An 18,917-nucleotide genomic window follows, 5' to 3' on the forward strand; every position below is an offset into this window, starting at 1 on the left:
TGTATGCGTGTGTGACTTCAACTTTATGTACAAAATCCTAGCATGTAACGATATATTTATTGAGTTAATAATTAAATTAGAGGAAGAATTGAAATTAGTGTTTAATGAGCTTGTGTAATCTGGTTGTTGACACTACGTACAATATGAACTTAATAGCCGAGATGTAGATAAGAGCTGGTGTTGTAATGTTATTTGCGTTGTATTAATTAAATTGTGCATCAAGAAATGACGAACGAACGTTTCAATATTTTTTAAGTGTAATCAGATCGTAATTCTAGATTTTCTGCTGGGTATTATTGAATAATGATGCGGCTACGGTGGATGTGTCACACATAGATTAAACGACACTCTCTAGAATGTTATGTGCCTCTAGATAGTAAGAACTTGCTTCCACTTCTTAGTAAATCATTAGCTCTTCGCGAATAGGCTAGATGATTATTCTTTATAACAATTCTATATAGTTACTTCACCTGCAATAAAAGTTATTTTTTCAAAAAAATCCATTTCCATTTGTTAATCCAAAATTTAAACGTCAATTTTGAAATAATGAAGTTTTAAATCTGCAAATCCGTGCGTGAGTTAGTGATTTTGGTCGCGCTGTATACATCGGTAAAAATCTAAAATAGGTAAAAAAATAAATTGTGTATTTTCGGTACAAGGGAAAAAATCTTGAAAAAACAGTCAGTATAGTTTGAACATCGGCAATTTATTCGCAACAATAAGATCATTCTAATATAAGTATTTTCTATTTTAAGTACAATTAATTATGTCTGTAAGTGTAATTAAGGAAATATCGAGGTAAACAACACTTTTGATGATTATGCCTCATTTGTTTTCTTTTTTGTATATATGACCCTCTAATATTTTTGTTCTTTTTTCAGTTATCAAATAATATAGAAAATTATATCTATTATAATGTGACAGGTTCAGTCCTATAAGTGTGCATGAAGTCAGTATATGTTTCTATAAAATTCGAATGCGATATGAGATAATGGGCTTCTAACATTCACTACCGTTCACTACTCAAAATACAAAGAAAAATATTAATTAAATTCAAATCTTCAAGAAGTATCAATCAAATCCCATCATGGTTAGATTATGAAAACTCAATATCGAATATACGGTTTCTTGTAGATTAAATATTTCGATGGGCTATACCTCACTAAGTTAAGGGTAAGGGACACATATTTAATTGAACAATGTGGCAAACAAATATTTCAGACCTTTTGAACAATACGTACGGACAATGTGCGAACCAAATGTTATCACTGTAGTCTAAGTAAAGTAAAAGAGATTAAGTAGATATCTAGTTTGAGGATTTATAGGAATTGACATGTTAAAGCATGCCTAAACACAGATTTTGTAAAGTACTTGATGAAGTATTGTAGTTCCATAAGCTTATAATATTGTAAGACTGTTACTAAAATGAACTTACTTTACAAAAATACAAAATTATAATTTGAGAATTTTATATATAAGTTTATAAGTTTAACAAAATCAAATTTCTGTTAAATGCGAATTATGCGAATAGTACATTACTAGTAACTTACATCACATTCGCAATTTAAAGTTCCCTTTCCAATTGGTGGTGACAAGTGTTTATATTACAAGGTTTCGTTTATATTACAAATGAAATCTCATATACTTGTTATCTTTATGTCGATGATATTCTACATAAGATCTACAAGATAAGATATATTACATCATCTATAAGATATTCTACATCAGAGTGTACCAGATTATTAGCACTTAATTATAAAACAAATAAAATATGGTAACAATAAGTCTATAACAATATTAAAAACTTGAAAGTCCACTGATCATTATTTTTTAGATTAAATATTATAGTTTCTTTTTTAGCAACTAGAGTTTATCTCGACTGGACCTACTGCTTAGCATGGGTACTGAATTAGCATTTAGCCTGTCGAATGGCGAGTGACCAACTTAGAGATCGTCCCAAAAGATACTCAGTTTTATCAAGCCTGATATTATTGGCATAACTGGAATTTGTAGGATTTTACTTTTTTATATCGTTGTTAATAGCTATCGCTGTTTTTTACAATACGCTTCACTTCGTCTTATTAGCTCGTAATACACAAAATTTTAGGGCGGAGATGTGAACGGCCCAAACCTAAAAAAATAACCAAAAAGACATATATAAGAAAATACAGAAATCTTCCTCCGTATCCCACAATTTGTGACCTTGTTAGTTCACTGGTTCAAATAGCTTTTTTTTCGGGTAGCATCGTTATTAGAAGTGATAATGGAAATTATAATAAAAAAATATACGCGCATAAATGCTTATGTAATTAATAAAAATAGATAAGTGTATTTGATATTATTTTGTATTAACAATTGAATCTAAAAACATTCTTTCATATTAAATTAAAACCTATTAACGGTTTTACTAGTATCCATTTATATTATTTATTGTCTTATTTTTACACTATTATTAAGGAACACAACTGCAACCATGGAACTCATAAAACATATGGTACTGTTGACTCATCATCTCTCTACTCGCTAGCATTAATTTGTATTAATTAATATAAACTGTTACAAATAAAAGTTGATATGAATAATAAGACTATAATATAAGAATATATGAATATAAAAATACTTATAAGAATCTATATTGTTTTCATAGTATTTTCTTTAATTTAAATTTCTAATTAATTAACATTAACATATATATATATACATATATATATATATATATATATATATATATATATATATATATATATATATATACATATATATATATATATATATATATATATATATATATATATATATATATATATATATATATATATATATATACATATATATATATATATATATATATATACATATATATATATATATATATATATATATATATATATATATATATATATATATATATATATATATATATATACATATATATATAAAGTAAAAAGTAAAAAGATTTTATTGTTTTAATTTAGGGATATCAGCCCTATTCCCTGTGGAACACTAGACTGCATCTTCTAGTTGAAAAAGAGTTATCAAATTGAAATGCAATTGCAATGACCGTAAAAAATAATACCTAGATTAAATACCTAGACCTAGAACGTTGATCTGTTGCTATGTGCACTGGATAAATATGGTTTGACATAATTTTTTCGAGTGCTGCTATAACAGATGATGACAATTTTAGAACCAAATGAGTTCAAAACGTTTTAATTTATTAATATAAACTGTTACAAATAAAAGTTGATATGAATAATAAGACTATAATATAAGAATATATGAATATAAAAATACTTATAAGAATCTATATTGTTTTCATAGTCTTTTCTTTAATTTAAATTTCTAATTAATTAACATGTTCTAAGAAAGTAATTACGGTGCTGTAGCACGATTTATAGAAACTTTTGAAATAGAAATATTTTGGTGTCGTGGTATTACGTTTCCTGCCCATATATTTTTATTAGTATTCGGTTACAAATAAAAGTGTCCTATTTATAAATTGCAATTGCAATTGCAATTGCAATATAGTAGAAAACCCGAAGTATGGGTCAAAAGCCTTTTTTTTATTTCTAATTAATTAACATGGACAAGATCACTCGGGAATGATATGAAGACCTTTCTTAATTGCAAATCAACATCTCACTTTAGTATGACTCGATGCAATACTTCTGAATTATATAATAAAATGGAACATACCATAGCCTGATATAATTTTTAAGAATATTATCTTTAATTGAGACTGTTAGTTTATGAAAGATGTTATGTTAAGAGAGTGAATAGTGACACAGTGGCTTGTTGCATTTGATCTGACCAACTTAGATGGTGGTCGAAGAAAAATCCAAGGAATGCAACTTTTTGAGCATACGTTGGAAATATAGAAAAATGATTTTGGATTTGGCGATGCGCACAACTACGGGGCACACTAGTTTACATAGAATACACAATGATGTAGATTATTTTCGAGTCGATCCAGTGAAAACAACAAAAAATCTAGAATATTTAGATTTTGTATATATTAATAATTCTATAAGAATAATAATTAAATTGTTGTGTTACTCTTGGCGGCTTAGCATACATTGACTTTAAAACATGAAGGAAAAAAGCTAAGTGCAGAATATAAGGCGGACATCAAATAGGAATCAATCTATGTCAAAATTTCACTCCGAAATAGTTACCAAAATGATAACAAGAAGCAGAGAAGAAAATTATTCTTGTTGTTCAAATAAAAAAATTAAAGGGTATGAGAGAAATAATATACAATTGTACTAGAAGTAATACTACAAGTAATTATTATTTTTTAATTTGTTGCAATTAGCCATCCGCTTGTTTTAGGCTAGTAAACACTGGTGTACAACATGTCAACCAAAAGCTGGAGATAGTCAAATCATAAATAGGGTTTGCTCATTAAGAATAGTAGCGCAAATTTTAGTACGGATCGTAGTTGACCATATTTGAGGATATTTAGGTCATATTCACTGCTTTGGTATAATGGCATTGGTGGCTTTTTTGTTTGATTTTAACTATGAGGGCTGGATTTGATCAAAATAACGTAAATAATGTACTTGGTCTTGGTGTAAATTCTGTAAATGTATTTTAATATAACGTTTATATTATATATATGCTGCTTGGAGTTCATTTTAATTGTCTAAATATGTAAGTTAGTTTAAATATGGTATTTTTATAAGAATTGAAAGAATAGAAATATTTGTATTATTTCTTGTTATTTCAAAATTATTATTTCAAATATATACATATATATATAAAGTAAAAAGTAAAAAGATTTTATTGTTTTAATTTAGGGATATCAGCTCTATTCCCTGTGGAACACTAGACTGCATCTTCTAGTTGAAAGAGTTATCGAATTTTACTTGCAATGACCGTAAAAAATAATACCCAGATTAAATACCTAGACCTAGAATGTTGATCTGTTGCTATGTGCACTGGATAAATATGGTTTGACATAATTTTTTGCTGCTATAACAGATGATGACAATTTTAGAACCAAATGAGTTCAAAACGTTTTAAGGTATTCAATTATCATGTCTGGCGCATATAACCTGCTGCGCAACATATCATCCAATTTAAATATTTCTTGTTAGAAATCTTCAATTAGATTTCGCCTGTCTAAAAACAAAACGGACCGACTAACGAAAAACAGAAAACAATAAAAGAAAAAGACATTTCTGGCAATTTACCGGAGGCCAAACATCTTTATGCCCGGCCATCAATCTCCCAGAAAAGATCAACCCCGCCCTGAAAGAGAACAAAAGAATGTAATTTCATTTTGGGAATTTCTTAGCCCCCGGCTCGACGATAGTTTCGTGTCTCACCCTCTCGCTCTCTTAACCTTGCGTCGTTCTCGCCTACTTGCTCAATCTTTCTCTCTCTCTCTCTCTCTCTGTGTTTTTCATCTTATTCTTTGCGCATTTTTTTCGTATCTCGAACAGATGAGATGGTTTGGAATAAAATCCAAGGTCAAGCGGTGGTAGAACCTGTTTACTTCTATATACGTTTTCGGTTGAAATGTTAATTGGTATTATATACCTTCGGGCTCTTTTCTGTCCAGTCATAATGATATCAGTAAACAAGATTGTCTTTCGCTGTTTATGCGTACATAAATATGTGTGTATGTGTGAGTATGAGAGCGTGCATTTTGTAACGCTTGAAGAATGAATCAGTAGTAACGCAATATATTTTTACTTTTAATTAAAATTTTTAATAAAACAATTATAGACTTAATTGTATGTTATTTGTTTTTTTGCTCATTCTATTTTTTGTGATACTTTTGTTAATTAAAAACAATTTTCAAAGAGGTTCATTGAATACAGACAATTTATATTCAGTTAAGATTAAAATTATAAGTCACTTTTTTAAATGACATTTTTACTGAATACTTCAAAGTAACTAACAATGAAAACTGAAACATCTGCCGAATTTCAAACGTGCCAATTTGTGTCAATAATTGAACACAATATGTCTTCAAAACAAAACATGGCAAAGATATTTTTATGTTTGTCAAAGGACAAAATTGTCGATAAATTGATCTAGAGAAAAAGTGACCCATTCTTGCTCTAAAACAATCTCACGGGACATTTTCATAGATTTGTACTTGATATATTTGGTTGCTTCTGGCATTTAACAGGTCAATTGAAAAGTCTCCGGCCTGGCATAGATGGCGCTACTAAACTTAAATCTGTTAAAAAATAATCTTAAATATGTTTTTTAGTTAGCACTCACCCTCAAAAGATGTGTATAAATTTGACAGCTGTCGGATCATTAGTTTGTGAATTATAGCATTTTGAGTGAAGCAACTTTTGTTATTGTGAAAAAAATGGATAAAAAGAAATTTCGCGTGTTGATAAAATATTGCTTTTTGAAGGGAAAAAATACAGATGAAGCAAAAACTTGATTTGATGGCGGGTTTCCGGACACTGCTCATGGAAAATCATTGATCAAGGATTGGTATGCTAAGTTTAGACGTGGTGAAATGAGCACCGAAGACGGTGAACGCAGTGGTCGCCCAAATGAGGTTGTTACCGACGAAAACAATTAAAAAATCCATAAAATAATTTTGAATGACCGTAAATTGAAACTAAATCAAATTACAGACACTCTAAAGATATTAACTGAACGTGTACATCATATCATTCACGAATATTTGATTTCGATTATATTATATTCACTTTTGACCAAAAACAACGACGAGTTGATGATTCGGAGCAGTGTTTGAAGATGATCAAACATAATAAACCCGAGTTTATACGTCAATATGTGGCATTGAATAAAACATGGCTCCATCATTTCACTCCGAAGTCCAATCGATAGTCATCCGAGTGGACTGCGCACGATGAACCCGCTCCAAAGCGTGGGAAAACGCAACAGTCAGTGGCAAGGTTATGGCGTCTGTATTTTGGGATGCAAGTGGAATAATTTTCATTGACTACCTGGAAAAAGGAAGGGCCATAAACAGCGACTATTACATAGCGTTATTGGACCGCTTAAAGGACGCAATCGCCGAAAAACGGCCGCATTTGAAGAAAAAGAAAGTGCTGCTTCACCAAGATAATGCACCGTGTCACAAGTTGGTGAAAACGATGGCAAAAATCCATGAATTGGGCTTCGAATTGCTTCCCCATCCACCGTATTCTCCATATCTGGCCCTCAGAGAGTATTTCCTGTTCTCATCTCAAAAGAATGCTCGCTGGGAAGAAATTTTCATCGAATGAAGAGGTGTTCGCCGAAACTGATAAAGTCTGAGATATGTAACTTTTCAGTAAGTGAACGTTTACGGTAGAAAATAATCGCTTGGGTTTTTTTGTTGATTAATTTTCAGTTTTCAAAATTTGTCCTATTTAATTGTTATGGCCAGCTGCTCTTGGAGTTGTATGTGGTTGGACGTTGGAAAGGGCAGTGTCATCCGCATAGGACGCGGATTTTACTATTTCAAACTTAGGGATATCATCCATGCACATATTGAATAGCACCGAAGAGAGTGGGGAACATTCTGGACCACTAGACTAGATGTACTCAAGATAGAATTCCCGACTTTGACTTAGAATGACCGGTTTTCCAAATATTACTGTACCAGATTTACAAGATCTCTATCATGCTAAGTTTTAAAGCCTTAAATATTAAACCATGATGCCGTATTATTTGAAGACTCTAGTCAAATTCAAAATCACTGCCTCCATAAGGTTCTGGTCCCCAGAACATGAAGATAACTAAGATCTGGAACAGTTAAAAGTACAACCTTGTTTGGGACCGAAAATCGTATTAATTTTTTTATTAATTTAAATTGCTCAATTTTAAAAATGTAATCTGAAAAAATCACTATTTACGCGTATCAAAGACTTCCAACAAGACGGTATTATACAGAGCATAAAAAATTAACTATTATTTCAACGACTTTTGAAAATATCTTATATTGCAAAATTAACCAGTGTGACCTTTTTGACCTTCAACAAAGCACTCCATTTTCTAATTAATTATCAGAAATGGTGGAAAAATCAATAAAAACAGACACGATTGCTCTCAGATTAGATAACGCATATAACAGTAAACATGGCATTAAATGGATTAGAAGTGAGTGGGGTTAAAAAAGCCTGAAATAAAATGACTAATACAATCGATCATTTTATAATTTAACGGTACATTCGAAAGTATATCTTAACTGCATTTTCCTCAGATTTATTTTCAATTAACGCGAATTCAGCCAATTTTTAACAGTATATTTATCAGAAACAAATATTACTTTTAGTTTTAAAAAGCTTTTTTATCACAGTATGCATATTATAATGTATGGATTTGTCTGTTTAATATACATATTTCTTCTGTTATCCATAAATAATAGCATAAACAGCTTTTATAGTGTGTTCATTCTTTAATTACAATATGTTTAATGCTTGATAGAAATAGTAGGGAGTTGGTCATATGGTGTGATTCCTGTAGTAGGCAGAATAAGCATTACGTTTTATTTAGTTTTTTGCACTGTACAGTGCAACATACTCCCATTCCCGCCTTGTGAAATATCTGATACAGGGGTAATAGTGATTTGTGATGCTAGATAGAAACCTGCCTCTTTCATCCAAGACGGAAGAACACACTTTAAATACAAAAAATTTTAATGATTGATAATGTTAGTGACTCAAGAGCTCTCCAAGTTCAGACCCTATCAAAGTTTTGGGTGCCAAAAGATAAGTAATATTGACGAATAAAATATAATTATGGTTAAACAATAATTATTTCATGGAGGTTCGTTTTTTTTGACAGTGTAATAAATATAAGAATATGTTTTGCACTATACATCTAGAATAAACATATTTTCCTTATAAATAAATATATTTTTTTATTTTAAGTATAAAAGTAACTTTGTTCAAAGATCAAAAGCTTAATTTGACAATTTCTCATTTCAATGTCTTTGTGACATAGCATATGCCCTTCAATTGTTAGATTGATTTACTTATATTCGGCAGTTGTCAAAAAGCAAACGAGTTTATAAATAGTCATAGTTCAACTCGATGTGATTGAACCTAAACAGTCATGTTTAGCGTGCAGAACAATGGTATCTAAAAGACATTAAGAATAATTGAGAAAATCTCTTAATTTTTAGATTTAGATGTGAAATATTTCAATCAAGATATTCGATTGATTTTAATTATTATGTTAATTATTAAATTACTCTACTACTGATTTAATACTATTGATATTATTGAAAAATGTACGAAATCGCGGTTGAACAATTAAATTTACATAAAGATCTATATAGTTTTGTTCGCATATCATAACCCACTTACGACATAGCCGTCATGTTCTAAGAAAAACGAAAGAAAAAATTCAGTCGCTTGAAATACTGACGGTGAAAGTCATCGAAATTGCTTACTGCAATTCAAATCGTTTTCTTTGCGATTCGTAATCTTCATTCAGGCTATTATGTGTTAATTGGTGATTTAATCGGCATATTATATAACCAAATGGTTCTAAATTTATAATCATTAAGCTTTTCCTCGGGTGCACCTTGTTCTTCCGTTTTATATAGAATCTGAGAAACCTTGTATGTTGTGCAATATTGCTCAATACATAACATCAGAAGTAATAATCCATTACAAATTTCTCTTACGTTACTTTTACTGATATTTTACTGAAGTATATTTTTTTATTAATTACATCTACATTAGATATGTTTAGTACAATCTTAATTTACAAATTACTTCATTACTACTATTCTATGGCTGCACCAATACACAAGCAAGTCGAGTGCGGGATTAATAGATCAGTATGTATTTCCCAAACTAAAATAAAATGAAATATAAATGAAACCCTTTTCGTACGTCTAAAGAAATCACAATTTGCGATAAATTTTACTTTTAATTAAACTTTCCATAAGGCTATTAGAAATTAATAATAAACAAACTGTATGTATAAAATGAGTGTAAAAATTGGTTTCAATATTACAATAAAATTCAGAGAGTCATCGAAAGAAATCTATATGGACTCAAAATTATTTTGCTGAGTTGAATATTGAAAGAAAAACGGTACTAAATTACAATGTTTGATGACGATGAGTAATAATATATTAATAACAGGTCAATTAAAAAGTTCCCGGCCTACCATAGTAAAACACATTTTTTGGCAAAATTAGTTGTTTTTTATTCAACATAATTCCCTTCAAGGGTGATACACTGATTATAGCGACCCTCCAACTTTTCGATACCATTTTTGTAGTACGATTTCTCCTTTGCTTCAAAATAGGCCTCAGTTTCGGCGATAACCTCTTCATTCGACGAAAATTTCTTCCCAGCGAACATTCTTTTGAGATCTGAGAACAGTAAATAGTCGTTGGGGGCCAGATCTGGAGAATACGGGGGATGAGGAAACAATTCGAAGCCAAATTCATGGATTTTTGCCATCGTTTTCACTGACTTGTGACACGGTGCATTGTCTTGGTGAAGCAGCACTTTCTCTTTCTTCAAATACCTTCAAACAGTCCAGTAACGCTATGTAATACTCGCTGTTGATGGTCCTTCCTTTTCAAGACAGTCAATGAAAGTTATTCTATGCGCATCCCAAAATACAGACGCCACAACCTTGCCAGCGGACTGTTGCGTATTCCCACGCTTTGGAGCGGGTTCATCGTGTGCAGTCCACTCGGATGACTGTCGATTGGAGTTCAGAGTGAAATGATGGAGCCATGTTTCATCCATTGTCACATTGATGCAAAAACTCGGATTTATTACACTTGATCATCTTCAAACACTGCTCCGAATCATCAACTTGTCGTTGTTATTGGTCAAAAGTGAGCTCGCGCGGCACTTACTTTGCACAGAGCTTTCTCTTACGGTCATTCAAAATCATTTTGTGGATTTTTTAAATGTTTTCGCCTCTTTTGGGCGTCCACTGCGTTCTTCGGTGCTTATTTCACCACGTCTAAACTTAGCATACCAATCCTTGATGAATGATTTTCCTTGAGCAGTGTCCGGAAAGCCGGCATCAAATCAAGTTTTTGTTTCAACTGTATTTTTTCATTTCAAAAAGCAATATCTTATCAAGACGCGAAATTCCTTTTTATCAATTTTTTTCACAATAACAAAAGTTGCTTCACTTAAAATGCTATAATTCAAAAACTAGTAATCCGACAGCTGTCAAATTTATACACGCATCTTTTGAAGGTTAGGGCTAACTAAAAAACCTATGGATTTAATTCTAGTAGCGCCATCTATGTGCCAGGCCGGGGACTTTCAATTAACCTGTTAAATTAATTTTTAAAAATGTTCAATGTTAGTATTAGATAGTAATTATTATTAGATGATATTATTAATTGATCCTTACTATTATAAAAATATTTTGAGGATAAAGTGGTATCAATGATACGTGCTGTAGAGCAAGATGGAAGAAATTATTTATATTGGAGGTTCAATTATTAATCTAATCAAAAATACTATTTACTAAAACAATATAGTCTTGAGACCTTTCATATTTTAGATAGATTTAGGACGACAAATTGTAGACCTTGATTTTAGCAATATTGTCGTTCGGATGCTATAATAGTCGACATCTTTGTCTTGACACACAACTACGGCGTGTTTATTATTTTATTTCGTCTTGCTTTATACTTTTATCCTTTTATTTTATATTCGATTACCGATGTTTAGATGACCTTCATATCGATTGCGTTGGTTTGCAGTATTTATTTTATAGTTCCTTGAAGCAGTCTATTTGGGATAAATTAAGCCTCCGCTTCTGTTTCTATTATTAAATGCTAAAATCAGACCCGTTCGAAATCTTGTTATGTCATATTGTATGGCTTCGAAACTAGGATCTGTAGCGTCGAATTATACTGTAGTTATTCGATTTAGATACAACAACCAATATATAATTTAGGACCACTTGACGGATTCCTCAAGCAGAATCACCTAAATACATCGGCATCTATCTTGATGGTAGGTTAAATTGGAAACATCATGTTAGATAAAAGCAGAAAAGATCAGATACAAATTCAAGCCACTGTACTGGTTAGTCGGAAGATACTCTTAATTTGACCTAAAATTAAAGAGATTGATTTATGTCAATCATAAAGCCTTAAGCTATGGTGTGCCTTATATGGGGTTGCACTAAAATATCAAACCAATTAGTAATCCAATGCTGTCAAAATAAAGTTTTACAATTAATTGCCAATGCTTATTGCTACGTAACACACGTGGTTATACACGATTTCACCTTAAAACATGAAATAAAGTTACTAAATCAAGCAACGTGGATGAAACATAGCTACTGAATAACATACAGAAAATTAGAAGATTGAAGCGAACCAAACCACACGAACTTGTATAGCGTAAAGTGTTTAATTTTTAGAAATACATACTGATGATGTATTTATTCTGCACTCGCCTTGCTTGAGTATTAATGCAAGTACAACAGAACAGTAATAATAAATTAATTTGTAAATTAAGATTGTACTAATTATATCTAATGTGAGATATAATTAATTTAAGAAATATATAATTGAAGAACAAAGAGGGTTTTTTATGGAAGATTCAACAATTAGACTGCAAAAAAAGAATTGAATATACTTCTGGTCGATACCTGGGGCTAAAAAAAGACTTGGTGAAGAATGACGTCCTGTTGCGCCATGATGATGAGTTGTTTTTCATTTGTTAGCTAGTGCTATTTTGATTTCTCAGACAACCACGGATCGGTACTATCGTCATCGGAGAAAACACAGTTTACACAATTTTGCTTTAGATTAGCTTGATCGGATTAATCATGTTGATACTGATAAAAAAAATCGTGATATACCAGTAATAACATCGTACTTAGAATAATAATTTAGACACCTCGATTATTTTACACCAACATCTAAATATACTGACGGTTAAATAAACATGATTCGACAGACCACGGATACCAAATAAATAATTCTCGGATAAAAATAGCATCGAAAATATTTCGATTCAGATCAGCCAGCAAAAGATACATTGCCCAGCTATTAAGAAATCTCTCTCGGTCCACGTATTTTTTTTTTTGAAATTCTGTTCATTTTGGACAACGTCCAAGAAACAAAATTAGATCCGTCGTATATTTAATACGATTTATTTGATTACTGTCATTGTTTGTGTGTATGTTTATTGTTTTCGCTTTAGAGGTCATGAGTTATCTTTCGGTTTTTCGAAAGCCGTGATTTTTTTCTCGGAAACCATAAACGATTCCATTGAACGAAACATGTTGGTTGCTTATCGCTGAGCTAGCTGATAACTAAAGCTAATTTCGTTCGATATTGTTCAAGGGTATTGCACTTGAATAAAATATTTAGTACTCTGGAATTTAAATATGCAAAACGGTTTATTTATGTGTAAGAGGTCGTAAATTTAGTCGGAATGGTTTAATATTTCCTTCGAAATAGGGTCTAGGCACAAAGTTTCTCAAGTTTTGAAGGTCAATAAGAAAAATTATTTTAGTATTTAAAATAATTTACATCTTATGTACTAGGTCTAATAAATATAAATTCATAATTTTTTCAATACGAAATTTTGCATTAAAAATGTATTTGGTAATTTTGTAAATGGCTAACTGACATTTGTTTGAATAAAGAAAAATATGCTATATTTTACAGTTCTTATTGGATAACCGTAAAAATGTAAGACAGGCGCAGTTTGATATGATTCTGTTGGGGTGATTTAGATGTCAGAGATCACTCTTTGGAAGACCAACTGCGAAAACTATATGTACTTATATGAATTACCCAGAAACTAAGCATTGCACAAATAAAAATGAATCCGAAACAGGCTGAATGAATGGGTGCCACACGAAAAAAATCTCATGCAAAATCTATCTCTCGCTGTTGAATCGCAATAATATTGACACCTTTCTGAAGCGGATGGTGACTGGCGATGAAAAGTGGATCACTTAACACCACATTAAGCAAAATGGTTGTGAACGAAGCTCAGTAAGCAGCGTATATGGAGGCTACGCCAGAATTAACGAACAGGAAGAATTTCCTGTGAAATTAGCAGTTAATTATATACTATGAACTGCTCCCTTATGGCTAAATAAAAGAAACGGCCTAGAAGTTACCAATGTTGGCCATTAGGACATGATTTGTATTTCATCAAAAGAATGCCTGGCCATACACATCGATAGCTATTCGTCAGAAGCTTCGGTAACTTGGTTGGAATGTTCTTATGCAGTCACCTTATAGCTCGGATCTAGCAACAAATGGATTATCAACTGTTCCTGTCTATGGTCTTTCTAGTAAACCATTGTCCTTAAGAGAGACATGTGAAAATCGATTGTTCAGTAGCCAGTTTTTTGACAAGAGTAACATTTACCTTCTAAATGGCGACTTTCATTTTATGTAACATTAATGGTCTTTTTTACTACATCTGTTACTATGAATAAACTTTTAAAATGCTCTAGCCCTAATTTATTGATTTTTATCATTGTTTCTTGAGCAATGTTCGTCAGACGTCATGGATACGAAAGATATCATTCTCACATATCAATTCATATCAACCATGAATAAACTCGGCTATCAGAAATATTTGTCATCATTTTTTAAAATTTCTGTGGCGGTTTTTATCATATTTTTTTATCATAATTTCACCATGAGAATGAGTGGCAGAACTGGAAATATTTGATTATCTTTTGTCAGTTTAAATAATTTTGAACCTTGGTTTTTTGCCCCTTTTCAATTAGATGTTAGCCACTAGTCATCTTCAAGTTGGAATTCAAATAAGTTATGCTTAATATTGTTCATCATTCTTGTCTAAATTATTCATAGTGTTTTGTTTTATTTAATACCTTTTAGCAATAACCTAATACCTTTAATATACAACACAATATATAGTTGTTTCATAGAAAAATGTATTTGTCGCAAATTTTAGTTCAATATTATTTTCTGAACAAAACTACTGAAAGTCATTATATTTTTAACTAGCCGATTTTCGCAGGGAAGACAGTATACTGAAAATCTATAAGTATAAACATTAGTGTATGAAAATTCGTGGTAAATGTAAGAAGAACTTGTAAAACCATTAAATGGTTATAAATCAAACATTTCCAAACATTCATCATCATGTGAAAATTATTGGTCCTTTGTAAAATCAAGGAAATGGGATGCTGGAGGAAATGTAGCCTCAGAACCAGAAAACAAATAATTTTCAAGCTTCCAAAGTAAATGTATTCACTAGGTGATCTTCTACATACGCCATATATCCCAGACCTAACTAATCCTTTCAAATCACCACTTGTTTCAAACGATACATAATACCCTTAGAGGAATAAGCTTTATACATTAATGATCCCTTTTTGCTTTGGAGTGACATTCATAAGCTATTTGAGAAATTCAATAATTATTGCCTAAAATGGCAAAAAAACATTAATCTAATAATTCAACTTTTCGCAAATGTTGAGGTTTTGTTAAACATTTTATTCATCCGAATAAAACAAATACTTGAAACTAACAAGAGGAAAAAAAGAGATAAATTCGCTGAATAAACTCATCATTACAACGATCACGTTGTGTACAACATCAACGAACGACTGCTGATTATTCAAATTATTAAATAAAAAAAAAGAAAATACCTGATACTTGCTAATTTGTTGCTGTCGCTGCGGGTTCATCGTTATTCGAGGTCAAACTTACCTAAAACAAATAGAAAAAAAATTAGACCCGAACTCTGGTAGGCGATCTTTTAACATTTTTTACGTCACGTTTTCGCGGACGGACACGATAAAAGATTAGAGAGAATATACGTGGAGTCCGACTCAAGGCCGACCATAAATCTTATTTCAACTTCCACTTGGTTCATTCAAGCCGACGAAAAAAAGGTATCTCAAGGTTCGAGCCCGATTATAAATAGTCATCGATATTATTCGAAAAATTTTAATCGCCTTTAATCTGCACGCGCTTATTAATAATGCAAAAACAACGTGGCGAAACAAACGAACAACGGAATAAATGACGATGGGAGAACGCTCGTTCGTGTTTTGACTCGATGGAGGATTTACCGGGGATATGTTTTATGTATTATATATATTGCAATTGAATTATATCCGTAACACAATTTAATTATACCTAGGATATTCATGATTGTTATTAGGTTATTATAACACATTGAGTTGAAAGAAAGACCTGAGACCTGAAGCAGCAATGAAATTTCAAATGTCAGTGTACAAAATTAACAGTTGGACCATGGAAAGGGCAATAAATTTAATTTTTTTTAAATACATCTTACGTTAGATATGCTTAGTATAATCTTAATTGATAACATTTATTTATTGCTTTTATTTTATTCCACTTACACCAATATATTAACCAAATACATCAATACATTAGACTACTTAAGCTAAAGTTAATATTATGGGGTTCAAACACTTTTACAGTATAAAAGTTCATGTGGTTTGGTTCGCTTCAATCTTCTGATTTCGTGCGTGTTGTCCAATAGTCATGTTGCTTCTACGTTGCGGCGATTTAGTAAGCTTATTTTTTATTTTAAGGCGAAATCTTGGATAACATCGTAAATCCAGTTGTCATCATGAAGTTCTTCGTTGTTTAGCCATGGTAATTAATGGAAGAATTTTGTCTCGGTATCGTTGGTTTATTAGTTGGTTTAAGTACTGGTAGTACCCCATATTTGAATCCTATAAAACCAAATAGACTTTATAATAATTAACTGATATAATGACTGATAAACCAATCTCAATTTTAGGTGAAGTTGGCAATATTTTCCGACCAACCAGACATTTCTTTAATTTTGAGCGTGATCTGCTATGCTTTGTGGTCTAACGTCATGTTAAATCAGTTTAAATGCGACTAAATCTGTCCATGTTAATTATATATATATATGAAGAGATCATAATAATAAATAATATCCAAGTGTAATAAGTATATTATATAGTATATTTTAGTAAACACAGCAAATTATTTCAGTATAACACTGGAAGCCTCATATAAAGAGGAAGAAAGAAGAAATAAATATTAAATTTAGAAGAAATTATTGGTTATTTGGCAGAAAATCTGACTTGTACTGTTATACATAAAGCACTGCTGTGCAAGTAAATCTTTAAGCCCTATTGACGTGTAGCATCCAGATATGAGGACATAATTCCTAGACATAATTCAGTTGTTTCAGTACAAAGTATTGAGTGCTGTTAATACACAGATATACTTCAAAAATAGTGAACTCCATATATATTTGGAAATTCACACTATTAACCAAAAACTTCTTCAGTCATGAACAAAAATCATGCGAATGTTGACGCTGTCAGGCTTCTCGACAGTGAAGATCGGAGAAGAGATGATCTAAGAGGCTATTTGAGTTGGTATGGTATAGTGTTAGTGCAAAAGCAGAGCATAGTGTACGTACTGAAATTAGCGTAAACAAGTTGAAGTATATTACGGTAAACAACTAAAGAAATTGAGGGGGTCAACATATTTAATATGAAAATCTTTAGATAAAACATTAATCGTTGGATAGGCATTATCTTCAAATTGAAATTTTCAGCAATATAACTGAGATATTATTTACTTATAAAAAATATAAGAACTATTAATTAATTATGAAGGGTATTTAATAATTCATCTATTAATTCTATTAATTCAAAGCTGTCTAGTTAAGCTGCTTTGTATTATGTAAGGCCAAGAGTTATGTCGATGACCGTGATATGGAGCACACGTTAAACAGTTGGTCCAACACAAATAAACCCTAGTAGGTAGAATGTACACTTTAAAATATAACAGATAACAAAATATCTATTATAACGAATAGAAAGATATCGTTAAAAGTTATCGATAATTATAGAAAACTTATTTCCATTAATGCAAATGTCCATTGGTGTCCAGTGGTTCAGCTGTCAAACTAGAACCATTTGATGAACTTGCCTATATTTACTACACACCATCCATTCATTCGAAATTATGAATTACTTTTAAATCATTTTAAATTTGGATTCTTTATTTTATTTTAGATTTAGATTGTTAATATGCATTAACAATTCCATCTTCTATTCAAATTAAATGTATTCAAACTATCCATTTGTTTCATTAAATTTAATTATTATTGACTGGAACCACTTTCTCATGTCCGATATATAATTTTCATTAATGCCTTCCATAGATATCATATTTTGCTACAGGATCTATTTTAAATCATCTTATTAACAATAATGAAGTGGTACTGAATACAATTATGGACACACCTCTTGTTTTTTTTTATAACAATAATGCCTCTATGCACAATATTCAAATCACATACATACAGCATAACTCCCTTATTTGCATAACTGTTAGCTATTCCTTAAAGATAAAAAATAAATAGTCTGGCTTTTAAAATAAAATTTCTATTGTCTGAACTATTTTGTAGACAAAAAAACGTTAGTATGAATGCATAGTATTCAAAGGAGATTAAATAAATTTGATTTGATTTCAACAGAAAAAAACGAATTTGAAAGAATGAATAATGCGTTTCAGTATTATTTTGGTCTTTAATCACCTGTTTTTGAACACATCAGGGAGATTTTCTAAGGAGATTTTCTAATATTACAGAGATATTGTGAGTAAGTACCCCGACACATAAATAAATTAAACAATAATTTTGTGTGATTTTAAGACATTTCAGACCGTAACATTTACCTGAAGTTCTGAGTGATATGGTTGATATGTTATATAATGGGACTGATACGGTCATGGTTGTTCGAAAAATTATGTGTTTATGTCTGAATGGGAGATAAGTGAAATGTTTAGAATTAAACGTTTGGTAGTATTGTCTGTAGAGTCGTTCCAATAACTAGTTCTTTTCGTAACAATAAAATTAAGTTTTCAAGTAAAATAAAAACCTTACAATTTTCTAACTTATATATAACTGAATGGTATCAACTTTGAATGCGTCGCATACTAAATTAAGTTGTTTTTATTTATATTTTAA

General features: G+C 30.9%; 1 protein-coding gene across 3 annotated transcripts in view; it reads right to left on the minus strand.

The window, feature by feature from the left end:
* LOC143195027 (putative JmjC domain-containing histone demethylation protein 2C) overlaps positions 1-18,917 on the minus strand; it is a 549,561-nt gene that overhangs the window by 72,905 nt on the left and 457,739 nt on the right. The window contains exon 1 of one of the 3 annotated variants that reach the window (XM_076401871.1): positions 15,577-15,656. The exons of the other annotated variants lie outside the window; for them this stretch is intronic. The gene's annotated coding sequence lies outside the window, so the exon portion shown is untranslated. Of the gene's footprint in view, positions 1-15,576; positions 15,657-18,917 lie in introns of those variants that run through there. 3 annotated transcript variants of the gene reach the window in all.

This window comes from Rhynchophorus ferrugineus, unplaced genomic scaffold (assembly GCF_030347505.1).
Source record: "Rhynchophorus ferrugineus isolate W39M unplaced genomic scaffold, kcgeb_rfMv2 rfM4, whole genome shotgun sequence".
Lineage (NCBI taxonomy): Eukaryota > Metazoa > Arthropoda > Insecta > Coleoptera > Curculionidae > Rhynchophorus > Rhynchophorus ferrugineus.